The 14,089-nt window shown below is 36.5% G+C and overlaps 1 pseudogene; it reads left to right on the top strand.

Moving 5' to 3' along the window:
- Positions 1-10,363: 10,363 nt before the first annotated feature.
- Positions 10,364-11,307, top strand: LOC126084516 (olfactory receptor 4F15-like; annotated as a pseudogene).
- The last annotated feature ends 2,782 nt before the right edge of the window (positions 11,308-14,089 follow it).

Genomic DNA, 14,089 nt, shown 5'->3' with positions numbered 1-14,089 from the left:
ATACTTTGGACATGTCAGGATGGATGAGTCCCTGGAGAAGGACATCATGCTTGGCAAAGTACAGGGTCAGCGGAAAAGAGGAAGACCCTCAACGAGATGGATTGACACAGTGGCTGCGACAATGAGCTCAAGCATAATAACGATTGTAAGGATGGTGCAGGACCAGGCAGTGTTTTGTTCTGTTGTGCATGGGGTCACTATGAGTTGGAACAGACTCGACGGCACCTAACAACAACAGCAACAACAACATGTGCCTACATGAGTAAAATTTGTCATTCATGATTCTGTAAACTTAGTTCTATTGTAAGAATGAAATTCTCTCACTTCTCTGTAAAGATTTGTAATTATCATCAGGATAAGCTTGCACTAATTTCTTGGATGCCTTCAAGGATAATTCATCAGGTATAGCCACATTGTTTAAGATGGAAAATCTTTTTGAAAGAACTTCATATACTTTTATCCTTCTTTCAATGCAAGATTCAAGTGTGTCAATGGTGATGTTTTGTGTGGTTATGCGAAATTGACCTTTGGCACTCAGTGAAACTTCTGGAGCACTTCTATCATCTACTTATTTTTTTCAAATGTGTCTGTGATTTTGAACTGCTTGATAATCAGTATTTGATAGTATTCGTTTTGTTGCATTTTCAAAATCTTCTCTTAAATTATGTAAATACTCTGTTAATGACAGGTAGAAATTTGTGCGTGTCTTTAAATTTACTTCTGAGAGCTTGGCTCATTCTATGAAAATGCTGTATTTTCCACATAACCAACATAAATACATACTCTAGTGTTTCTACTTTGTTGTCGATGTTTTCAGCTTCTTTTTTGGTACCTCCTTTTTGAGTCTGGTCTTCAGCAATATTTTCTAAGGCATCTAGAATTTCAGTGTATGATTCCAGGATTGCACTCATTGTTATAGCATACGCTTTCCAATGCGTATTAGAAAGGTATTTTAATACTTGATCATTGCCTAAATATGTTTTAATAACTGCCCATTGGTGAGTAGAAGTGGCAAAAATTTGTAGAGTGACTGAAGAGTAGGGAAAAAAACCAGCTGCCTCCGGACAACAATCTATTGCGCTACATCCTTCAAGATTAAATGAATGTGCAGCACATGGTTTGAAAATTGCATATTCATTATGTTCTAAAATTTTCTGTTCCATGCCTTTATAATGCCCTGACATATTGGCAACATTATCAGAGGCTTGGCCACTGCACTTATAAAAATCAATTTTGCAAACTTCACCTAAATAGTGAAGTACTTGGTTTGTAATTTCTTCACTAGTATGACTTTTTCAGTTGGTAAATGTGATAAATCACTCTACAGGTTTTTCCATCTGTCGGAGATACATATCTTAAAACAGCACTTAGCTGATTTGTATGAGAAAGATCAGGAGTGGAATCTACCAACAAACTGAAATATCGAGCTACACATATTTCACTGAAAATAGTTGATCGAACTTTACCATTATTAAGTTTATTAATTCATCACATGTTGTTTTAGATATATAGGATGGATTGTTCTTTCCTGCATTACCACATCTTGAGATGTGACCTTCGAAAAATGGGTCACACTCAGCAACAAGTTCAAGTAAAGCTCCCACATTTTCATTTTGTGGGGACCCAAACGCTTCGCTTCTTCCTTGAAAGGGTATACCACGTTAAGAAATTGTTATAAGGACAACAATAAGCCATTGCAAAATGGCTCTCCTGTACTGACATTCTTCATTAATTTTTGTTTCTAGTTCATGTAAAAAAGAAAGAAGTTCATGAGTTAAGCCAAAACCACGTCTTTAATTTAAATATGACAACATACAATATCTGTGAATTGAACTGTTTTCATGTTTATCAATCATACTTGAGTTGCACCAATTGCTAAATTCATGCATAGCAAATCAAGAATTAAATGATTTAGGACTGAATAATTTACAAACAAAACAATATACAAAGCCAACTGATGGAGAATAGAGTAGCCACTTCCTTTTATAATTCTCACCGTTATCTTTGCACCTTAGAAATATATTCTGGCAACAGAAATTTGCTTGTTTACCATTCAGAAATTTTTGACACAAATTTTCAAATGCTCCGCTGTAATGCTAACAGTCACTTGGCCCTCTTTAGATCCAATAATTTACATCATTTGAAGAAAAATTATTCCACAAAAGAAGATCTGTATTTCTGTTACTTATGGGGTCTGCAGAGGCAACAATTTCAGATTCACTTTCTAAACCATTATTATTTTTTTTCCTACAGCAAGAAATGGATGCATAATCTGGAACAAATTATGTTATGTTTGTATTGCTATTAGCAACTTCAGCACTAGCAGTGCTAGTACAATGATTCGCACCCAATAAACTTGAGCATTCAATGGAAGAAATCTCTTCCGGTTTATTATGTTTTAAAAATGAAGTTAATTTTGGAATTGTCTTTAGGGACTACAAATTCTTTTAATCTTCTGTGAGATTTTGTTTTTGAGCTCTGCTTAGTTGTTGCTGTTTCATTTTACCTGGATAGAAAATTATGTCACTCTTTAAATTTGGTTCTACCATAGAAATTTGAATAATCGAAAATAAATAAAATTATGAAACAAGTAAAATTTATAATATAAAATTTACATTAAAATTTGGACATTAGCACAAAAATTTATATTTGAAAATAGTAAGTAAAAAAAATTGATTTGAAACATGTAATTTTTTCTTCAGATCTGAGATCGTCAAAAGAAATAGTACTTATAAAAAAAACTTATAAGGCGGTCCAAAATAATTTTATTCGTTTGTCTTTTGACGTTTTTTGGCAGGCCCTTCTAAGATCTCCATGACTAGTTTTTGCCTTGAAATAATATTTAAAACTTGTGCACTTACTTTCCATCCTTTTGTGCTGCGGCTGCACAGTTCATGCCTGATACCTGGCGAGGGCAAGAGTGATCCCAAAGAGCACACTGCAAATACAACAGTATGCTCAATCTGAGGACATATCTTGGTTCCCTTTGCACTGGACAGGACCAGATACGTCACGAGTCATGTGATTACAGTGCTGCTGGTGCGTTCTTATGTGGAACCATGAGACAGAGCTGAATGTGAGTTTATACTCGGTGGGTTCGAAATGAAAAGGAAAACATAATTGTTATCATATACAAAACTTATAAAATGTACATTTTATTTCTTTGTGGGATTGTTTAACTCCCATATTTGTAGATGTACACAATCAATGTTACAATAGCACCACTTCTTGATGATGAGCAAGGTTGTTTTGTGAGACATAATATCATTCAATTTCTTAAAAGAAAATTAGCCTGAAAGGAAAAGAAAAATAAAGTACATTTATATAATTTAACTTTTATTATCTAAATATTCATTTAATTCATTTCCTAGAGGAATTGTTCAATTTCTTTACACAGAGATATGTGAATATTCTGATAAAAGATAAATGTAATGGTCTGATAAAAGTCCTTTGTTGCTTTCTTTAAGACAAACTCAGAAACTGTTGCAAAACAAAAACATATTTTGCACAACAAGCAAATGTTGAATTTTGTGTCCTCTTAATGTGCCTAATACTTCGTTTATTACCGTGTATGGAGTAATGTCAAGCACTGTGTCCCACACAACAGACAATAGAAAATGAAACTCACTTGATATAAAAATGAAAACTTTTCATGTGGGATAAATATTAATATTTCCAGTTTTTTTTGAATGTGTTAAATTATTACCTACACTATCGACTTAAAAAAATAGATTTTGTAGTTTATTCTTTCATTTGCCTAGTTTGTTTCTGCATGGAGAAAATGGATATTTATTTGGCTCTTCCACATAATTTGCATAAATTCCCTGCAAAGTGAATATTATCAAATTCCTATCCATCATTATCTTCTCATTTATCATGACAAGATTATAAAATGGCAAAAAAAAAAAAAAAAAAAGGCAGAGATTGGTTTTCTTAAAGATTCCGTTTTTACATACCCCCTGTGACCCATTATCTCTGGGAGAAAATTTTCTTGACTAATTGAATTTAGTTTGGTAGTCCCAGGTCACTGTGGCATTTTTGGGTCACTAGCCTCTTTTTTTTTTTTTTTTTTTAGCCTCTAGTGCAGTTAATTATTTTTTCCTTTTATGAAAACAATTTATATACCTCTGTGTCCTTGAGATAATTGTGAATAGTTACAGGGCAATAATGGGGATGGGGTTGACAACAGGGGGAAGACATTAAAGTAGATAAATTTCAAGGACAAGGAAGCCTTGGGTAACAGTTTGCTTTTTGTACACATTAGCTAAGCTTTGGCATGGGGACAGGAAGGACCGAGGAGGTGGTGGTAAGAAGAATACTGAACACAACAGGAGAGTGAATATGAATAGTTCTGGATATAGAGAATGAGAATTAACCTTAATTTTTAACTAGAACTTGGAAATGTCTTAGAAATCCAAAGGTGCAACTGAAGATAGATTGCAATCTGGAGTCCACACCTTGCCTTGGTTCAGGACAGGACCAGGATGCAGGCTGAGTTGATAACGGTACCTAGAGATCTTCAGGAAATTTATTAGCACTGAGAGTAAAGGCAAATATGCTTGTTGTCTTCATAACAAGCTTCTTGTCTTGTTTACTTCTATCTTCAGAGAAGAGCTAAGATATAAAGAGAACAAAATTCATTAAGTACTAGCAATAACTGCAGTTTTTAAAAAACAAAACTCCAATTTTGTAGAATCCGAATGGAGAAAGAATGATCGAAAACTTGCTTAGAGAAAATAATTCCAGGACTCAAATTCATCCTAAACTAAAATAATGTAGTGTCAACTAAAATCAGACAGGGGAATGGAGATAAAATGTAGGAAGCTAAATATGTTATGTGTAATAGCCAGCAACCAGTCTTTCTGTTCTTGTTTATGTTTTAAAAATTTTTATTAGATTTTTTTTCTAGGTCACTACAATGAGATGTTTGGTGGTGAGATGGAGGTGGTTTGACAAGACTGACAAAGATAAAGGGGTAGAAGATGGATCCTAGGAGGAAAGGCTAAAAGAATTGATGTGATTAAAACTATAGGGAACAGACAAGTGATATTTATTTACCAAGTTCAAGGATATTAAATGTTTATCTGAGAGAGTTGCTGACAATTTCTTTACATCCACAGAAGAAGAATTAAGTGAACATGGACTGAATTGAAATGATGAGAGAGGCCCTTTTTTATAAGGAAGCACTGTTGGACAATTATGTTAATAAAAACAAGAAACGAAGGAAAGGCATGAATTTTTAAACCTTGTAATGTGAGCAAGAACTGATGTGTTCTGAATGGAAAAATGGAAAAAAAAAAAAAAAAAAGGAACTGAATCAGAACATGTTTTTAGATCTCTTCCAGCTCAATGATTTTTTTATTTGGGAATAATAAGCATCTGTCTTTTTTTTTTTAAAAAAAATATTATATGTAAGATTACCATGAATCTATTCCCGTTGCAGTTTCACATAGATCAAGATATTTAAATGATGATTCCAGAAATGCTAAAGATTCTAGGTTTGTCACATGTCATAATTGTTTAAGTAGTCTAAACAAATGATGGCCATTATTTGTGTCTGTCATTGTAATTCCTAAGAACAATAGTTAGAATAGATCCAGCGGATTCAAAGCAGAATATCCCCTAATGACAGTGAGCTTAGGAGAGTATGTACTCTTTCCATGGAGGGTCTGGGATGCCACAAGCTGATGAAGTACTCATAACCCAGCATGTCCTTCTAAAAGTCATTCAGAGACTATCGCCCAGAGCCATTAGGTGGATACTCAAGAAATGCAAAGACCTAAGACAGGAGCTGGGTAAGTCTCCAGCCCTGCTGATATTTTCTGTTTGCATTACTTTCTCTTTCTCATCTCAGCTTTGTGAGGGATCCTAAAGTAGTTAAGGGAATTCTTGGGTGATTCAGATGGTTAATGCACTCGGTTGCTAAGTGAATGGTTGGAGGTTTGAGTCGACCCAGAGGTGCCTTGGAAGAAAGGCCTGGTGACGTACTTTTGGGAAAAAAAAAAAACAGCCATTGAGAACCCTATGGAGCACAGTTCTGCTCTGAAGCACACAGGGTCTTCATGAGTTGGAATCGGCTCAATGGCAGCTGCTTTTTTTAAAGAAGTAGGTAAATGTTGTCTTTGACCCCATATCTTCCTCTTTTCTCAGCTCTAACTCTCATTCCTGGGGTTTGCCCCTCTCCTGCAGAGCCCATCAGCTGTCTGCTCCAACAGCCTATCCAAGCTCATCCTCCCTGGGTAATGACTCAGGTTTAAAATGTATCACTTATTTCTTCATCGTCAAAACATGCGTGCATAAGAGCTAAGGAAAGCCATTGGATAACTTGCTGCAATAGCTTAATAGAGCACCTTTTCCTTAGCAATGAAAGCAAAACTATGAAAAGCAGTATGTTAACCTAAGAGAAAGTGGTCCAATGCTGGGTGCTTATAGGAAATATTTTTGGGAACTGGGGTTTTTAAAACTGCCCATCTAAAAAGCTCCTCCTCACTGCCTTCTCTTCCTCCTTTATATGATCTTCCCCTTTAGTTTCCCATCTAAATGGTCATATTAGTCTCCTGGTGCATTGGATACTCTAATGCCCTCTTCTCTTGCTTTTTCTTGTCTTTCTATCAATTTCTTTCTGATTTTTTAATTTTATTTAACTCCCTTTCCTTTATGTCCATCCTTCCTCTACCTAGGCTCTGTCTCCCTATCTTTAATTACACAGAACTGCATATATTTTTTTTTTCAGAATGACCCAATAAATTCTTGTCTAATTTTGCTAACATTATTCTTTATAAATTTATTAATAGTCAGATTTATCACCATTTCTTTTGCTATTCTACTTTATCATTTTTTGCTATTCAAATTTCAATTTGGAGGGAGTACCACTGTTATTCTCATTTTTATAGCATAGTCTTATTGTTATTGCTACTTCATGGAAGGCCTTAAAAAACTGTTAGAAGCATTTTTTTCCCGTAGTGATCAGAAAAAAAATTTTTTTTTTTTTTGCCTTATTTTTCTTCCCATTCCTAGAGAACTTTTGATCAGTTAGTTCATGACATGCAGGTTTGGTTATAAATCATGAAAGAGTTTACATAATTCTTACTTTAAATTGTTCTGATAATCTTAGCATCCCATTTAATATATAGTCATTTTCTTATTCCTTTAATTTATTCTACATGCTTGTATGGAATTACTAGTAGATAGTGAGCTTTTCCAAGATTGATATTTATCCTTTTTTACCTTTATGTTATCTCTAAGGTGTAGTGTAATGCTAGACAGTTTATAGATGCTCCATAAATATCTGTTGAATAATGAGTGGATAAGCCAATAATTCTTCCTATGGGCATAGTTTTTTAGTTTCTTTTCTGTCAATACAAAGAATTATGATGCATAAAATCTTCCCCCAAGTGTTTTATAAAATATTGGGGAAGATAAAACTGATGCATATTTAATAAAAAGCTACTGAAAAATTAAATATGTAGTAAAAACTACAAATGCAAGAATTCAAAGAGAGAAAGATGTCAGTAAACTGAGGAGAGACTTTCTGAGAATGTAACTTGAACTAGAGGCAAACAGAGTGTTTGAGACTTTCGAAGTATTTGATGAATAATAGAACTTCTTCAAGTGTTTTTACTCTTTCTGGAGAAAGAAGCTCTGCATGTCACAGACCAAAATTGTATTTTCTGTCATGAATGTACACTCCACAAAGGCTTGGGTTCTTGTCAGTAATATATCCCTAACCCTGGAATAGTGCCTGACATTCTGGGTACTCAGAAATATTTATTAAATTAATGAACAAAAATAATTCAGAGAACTCCTCAGGGGTCAGTTATATACTTGGAATTACTAATTGTCCAGTAACACCTTTGTTGGCTAGTTGTCATAGTGTGCTTGTCATTAATGGAGATTAGTTGTCCAGGCTTGGTTCTACAGGTAGCTGGAATCGGAAGTCATTTATGTGTGGTTACACAGCAAAAGTCAGGACTTAACTACTGCACTCTCAGTTCTTCCTCCTTTCAGGATCTCTCCCACCTTCCTGACAGGCTATCTAAAATTCCCCTCTGTCAGACTCTTGGCTTAGTTTAAAGATTTTCTTTTTTCCCCTAACATATCTGTTCACATGCAAGAAGGCTGTGGTAGACAGAATAATGGACCCTCAAAAATATCCACGTCCTAATTTCTTTACATGGCGAAAGGAATTGTGATTAAGTTAAGCATCTTCAGCTGGAAAGATTATCCTGGATTATCTGGGTCAGCCAATGTAATCGCAAGTATCCTTGTAAGAGGAAGGCAGGAGAGTGAGAGTCAGACAGGAGATGGGAAGATGGAGGCAGAGGTTGGAGTGAAACACTTTGAAGAGGGAAGAATGTGCCATGAGCATAGGAATGCAGGTGGCTCTAGAACCTGAAAAGGAATCCACTGATGTCGAGTTGGACTCTTAGTGACTCTATAGGACAGAGTAGAAGTGCCCCATAGGGTTTCCCAGGCTGTAATCTTTACTGAAGCAGACGGTCCAATCTTTCTCCTATGGAATGGCTTGTGGATTCAAGTCACAGACCTTTTGGTTAGCAACTAAGCGCTTTAACTAATGCACCATCAGGGATCCCTAGGAAAAAGAGAGAAACAGGTTTTCTCTTACAGCTTCCAGAAGCAACACAGCTCTACTGATACCTTGATTTTAGCCTTTAAGACCCATTTCAGACTTCTCACCTCCAGAACTGTAAAATAATACATTTGTGTTGTTAGAAGCCACTAAGTTTGTGCTAATTTGCTATACCAGCAACAGGAAATGAAACAAAAGCTATTTAATGCAAGCAACTTTCAATGGGAGTCCAGGGTTCTTGGCTCTAGTATAAGCTCTGCCACCAACTACTTTTTTAATAATATAAGTTATTTCACTGGTAAAATGTGGATGTTGGACTAAATCAGAAACATTCCATTAAGCAGTGGACTTCTCGATGGTTTATATCTGACACTTGTTCTTTATCCTTGAGGAACTATAATCTTGCCTGACCTTCCCATGCCGGGACCTGGTCACCATTCTTGTCTGAACTTTATAACTCAGTCGTCCTTTTCCCCTCAAATATAGACACAGACACTATCTGGCTCTTTTCACCTAATTTTTCATTTCTGCCACTCTTTCATTCATTGCAAATATACTATCAGAAAAATAAAAGAGAGAGAGAGAGAGAGACTCCATTTATGTGGCAGAGTTCTTACCTTTGGAGAGGCAATGAGTATAGTAGACTAGAGGAGGTGGTTATATGTCTTAGCTCATCACTCATTTTCTGCAATAAATTGAGTTTTTTTTTGAAAGTGTGTAATGGTTATACAATAAAGTGATTTCTTCCGTTTCAAAACACATCAAAAGCCCTTTATTGACTATTTTCAGTTAATAATTGAGACCCTCATTTTTTTATGACAGAATTTTCTTGTGCATATATTACTTTGTGTGATGAAATAATTAAAAGAATGAGATGTGGGACCTTGTGATAACTTCTGACTGGCATCACAAAAACATAATATTAATATGAACTCTACTTTTTTCACTCCTGGGTCATTCTTTAATCTCATTAATTTTTTCCTTCATTCGACAAGTGTGAAGCACTTGTTGAGTAACTGGTGTACGTTAGCCGCTATTGATGACTGTGATGGTGTTGGGGGCCACCCATATGAAACAGACCTGATGCCTGTACATTTTAGTTGGAGAGATGGACATATATATAATCAGGAGAGGCAGAGTGCAATAAATGCTAACAGTGCAGTGGGAGTATTGAGACCTGGGTGGGTTCAGAAGATTTCATGTGAGAGGGAATATTTGAGCTTTGACAATTTTGTGAGCTTGAGAATAGAATGAGAGGAATTTTGAGTGTTGGAGAAAGAAAGATAAACATTTAAAATGTAATTGAGCAATATAAGTAATGGAACAGAGACTTCAAAAAATGAATGCTGTGCATGAGTAATTGTGAGGTTTCTCACATGAATGGTTGAAATCACATCCATTCATATGAAATCACAGTCAACAGTATTTGAAGATGACCTTGTATGTCATCCAAGTAGAACATACTGGGGAGCAGGAAATAGGAAGTATCTGTATAATACTAGAAGAAAGCAGAATGGCACTAAGTCCAGTGATGGAATTAATTTAGCGCAAGTAGTTTTGAAAACCATGAAGCCATATGGGAACCAGTTGACCCCTCTAAGTAGGAGTCCAATACACATGTGTGAAGATTGACTGTGTGAAATATTATCTCATGATGATTGTTTTCATGAACTTAAAACTGTCTTTCTTAAAAACTTACGTTTGCCAAGGTAATTTGTTCTCATTTTCTTCCTTCCTTAAGTAACATGAAAACCAATTGTGGTGTCTGAGGCAATGGATGGAATGAACCACTCTGTAGTATCAGAGTTTGTGTTCCTGGGACTCACCAATTCATGGGAGATCCAGCTTCTCCTTTTTGTTTTTTCATTTTTGTTCTACTTTGCAAGCATGATGGGAAACCTCATCACTGTGTTCACCGTAACATTGGATACTAATCTGCACTCCGCCATGTATTTTCTCCTAGCTAACCTCTCCTCTCAGTCATTGATATGGCATTTTGCTCAATCACAGCTCCAAAAATGATCAGTGATATTTTCAAGAGGCATAAAGTCATCTCTTTTTGGGGATGCATTACCCAGATCTTCTTTAGCCATGTTGTTGGGGGCACTGAGATAGTGCTGCTCATAGCTATGGCCTTTGACAGATATGTGGCCATTTGTAAGCCTCTCCATTACCTGACCATCATGAGCCCACGGATGTGTCTATTTTTTTTAGTCACTTCCTGGACCATTGGCCTTATCCACTCAGTGATTCAACTAGTTTTTGTGGTAGATTTGCCTTTTTGTGGCCCTAACGTATTGGACAGTTTTTACTGTGAACTTCCCCGGTTCCTCAGACTTGCCTGCACAGACACCCAAGAGCTAGAGCTCATGGTCACCATCAATAGTGGGCTCATTTCTGTGGGCTCCTTTGTCTTATTGGTTGTTTCCTACATCTTTATTCTGTTCAATGTTTGGAAACATTCTTCAGGTGGTTCGTCCAAGGCCCTTTCCACTCTGTAGGCTCATATTACTGTTGTGATCTTATTCTTTGGGCCATTGATGTTTTTCTACACCTGGCCTTCTGCCACATCACACCTGGATAAGTATCTTGCTATTTTTGATGCAGTTCTCACTCCTTTTCTGAATCCAGTTATCTACACATTGAGGAATAAAGAGATGAAAGTGGCAATGAAGAGACTGTGTAGTGGTCTTGGGCATTACAGAAAAATATCATAAATGGATTGACTAAGAAGACATGGAACCATAGATTCTTCTTGACGCTAGTGGCAAGAAAGACTTTATTTCAATTTCAGGAAATATGCAAGACTTAGGCCATGTTACATGCCTAGATATTTATTACCTATTAAATTATGATATCTATTCCACCATTCAATTAGAAATGATGTTATTCTTTGAAACACAGAATGCCATGTAATTGAGGAAATAATAATATTTTATCTTTTTTCTTTATTGGGCAGATCATTCTATTAGTAGGCAAACTACGTATTCACATTATTCTTAACTGTTTACTATCTAATTATCTTGATTTTAATTTTTTCTGTTCCCTATCTGTTTGCCTTCCATTGCCCCAGAATCTACACGTTTTGTCTCTTTATCTGAATCTTCTATCTGGGAGTCTGGGAAATAATCAATTTTATAATTTAAAGCTGGGATGGATTACCAATACCATTTGTCTTAATCCCCTCAAGGTGCACATGCTGAAATCCAGGAATGGAGAGGTGACTGCAATTTGCTTAAGGGCATGGAGCCAGGTATCAAGAGAGAGCCAGAAACCAGGTCTCTGGTTGCCAGGCCAGTGCTCTTTCCCCTAAAATCAAATTCTGTGTTCTGAATTGCCGCTTATTTTCCACTGTTACAGCTATTTCTTGTAGGCCTAGTTTCGACCTATTTTGAAAACAGATCTTTATCTTCTCATTTGCGTTCTTTCCTACCATTTAAGTGGCCATTAGTATTCCACGCTTCTTTATCATTTCCAGATCCTTGTCTACCATATATTTTCTTGTTCAGGTCAGAGCTGAATATTCTACCCATTGCTTTAATTATGACGAAAATGTTTGCAATTCCATTATTAACAGTATTCTTTTATTATACTGGTATTTCCAGTGACCCCAGGTTAAATTCTACTTTTTAGGCCTGAGGTCCCTCAAATATTTACAATTGCTAAGTTTCTTGCTTTTGTGGGAAACACATGTAATTGGTGAATTGCGTGACTCTGCCTAAGACTCACTAATATCTTTATGCCTCTGTCCCAAAAAGATAAAATTTATTTTGGCAAATAGAAAATGAAATATTTCCACAATATTTATGAAGGTTTTCTTTCTTCAGGGTTCATGCTGCTTGTTATTTAACATTGTTACTAAAGAACAAAAACAATTCTATCGTTAAAATTTCTTCCAATGAGGTGGAGTTATGACCCTCTCTCGTTTCTCCCTTAGGGGAGGTAATCATTGATAGCATTCATACTGTACTATTTATGGTCCAGATTTTGTTCTAAATTCTTTGCCTTGAATTTTAAAGTGGATACACTTATTTTCCCCATTTTACAGAGGAGAAATCTGAGGCACAGAGACATTAAATATATTTAAAGTCTATTAAGTGGTGGGCCTGGACTCAAAGTCTGGCAGCTTGGATCGAGAAACAGTTCATTTAATACTTATACTATAGTGTGTCTCTGGAAATAAAAAGAATATCTCCCACACTTGAAAGTAATCCATTTTTGTAGGTCACTCCTATGGGTGACTCCATCAAAAGCCCAGCATTTATGAGTCAATCAGTTTACAAATATTTATTGTTTATGTAATACTGTGGAAACCCTGGTGACGTAGTGGTTAAGTGCTATGGCTGCTAGCCAAAAGGCCAGCAGTTTGAATCCTCCAGGTGCTCCTTGGAAACTCTATGGGGCAGTTCTACTCTCTCCTATATGGTCACTATGAGTCGGAATCGACCCGACGGCACTGGGTTTGGTTTTTGGCTTTTTATGTAATACTGTATAATGAAGAATTTGGCTGGCTTTTGTCCCCAGTTCCTGGGAGACAGCCTTTAAACCCTTGGGATTTCCCAAGTGATAGGAGTGTCTTTGTTATTGGTGCCTGGCCCCTCAGACCACACCTGATGGTTTGTGCTAACAAGGTGACTCATGGTGGGCACCTTCATAGTTGATGCCAACAAGATGACTTAGGATAGAGGCTGACCAACCAGAAAGACCAACAGTGTAATTAGAGGTTTGGAACTTTGAGCCATGTGGTATCAAACCTAAGGAGAATTTTGAGTGGGACCCTAGATCTGGAAAGGGTCCTTCTGCAGCAGGCCTAGACGGTATGATAATGGCACTGCTGCTTGGACCATACTACCTGGCATTCCCTCTGGTGTTAGAACAACTGGTGGTGGGAAGAGATAACGTGTGGAGTTTATGGCAAGCACAAACTGGATTATCATACCACAAAGCTCTACAGTTTTTAAGCAACCATTTTCTTAAGGTTTACAGAGTATTTAATATACAATTATTACCAACCCATAAACCATCATATCATACCAAGGACTCATTTTATAGCAAAGAAGGTGTGGGACTGAGGGCATAACTACTGAACCTACTGGACCTACCACATGCTACACAGCCCAGATGTTGCTTGTCTAATAAAGCAATGGAATGACTTATTGCAGATGCAGCTGAAGCACCAGCTTGGAGATAATGTCTTCAAAGTGGGGTAACATTCTTCAGGATGCAGTGTCAAGTCACTTCCAACTCATAGCTATCCAACGTACAACAAAATGAAACACTGCCAGGTTCTGGGCCATCCTCAATATCATTGTTATGCTTGAGCCCATTGTTGCAGACACTGTGTCAATCCACCTTGTTGAAGGACTTCATCTTTTTTGCTGTCCCTCTACTTTACCAAGTGTGATGTCCTTCTATAGGAATTTTCCCTCCTGGTAACGTATCCACAGTATGTGAGACTAAGTCAAGTCATCCTTGCTTCTAAAAAGCGTTCTGGCTATG

This window comes from Elephas maximus, chromosome 10 (assembly GCF_024166365.1).
Source record: "Elephas maximus indicus isolate mEleMax1 chromosome 10, mEleMax1 primary haplotype, whole genome shotgun sequence".
Lineage (NCBI taxonomy): Eukaryota > Metazoa > Chordata > Mammalia > Proboscidea > Elephantidae > Elephas > Elephas maximus.
Note: the sequence above shows the minus strand (reverse complement) of the source record. Positions and strands in the feature narration are given on the sequence as shown.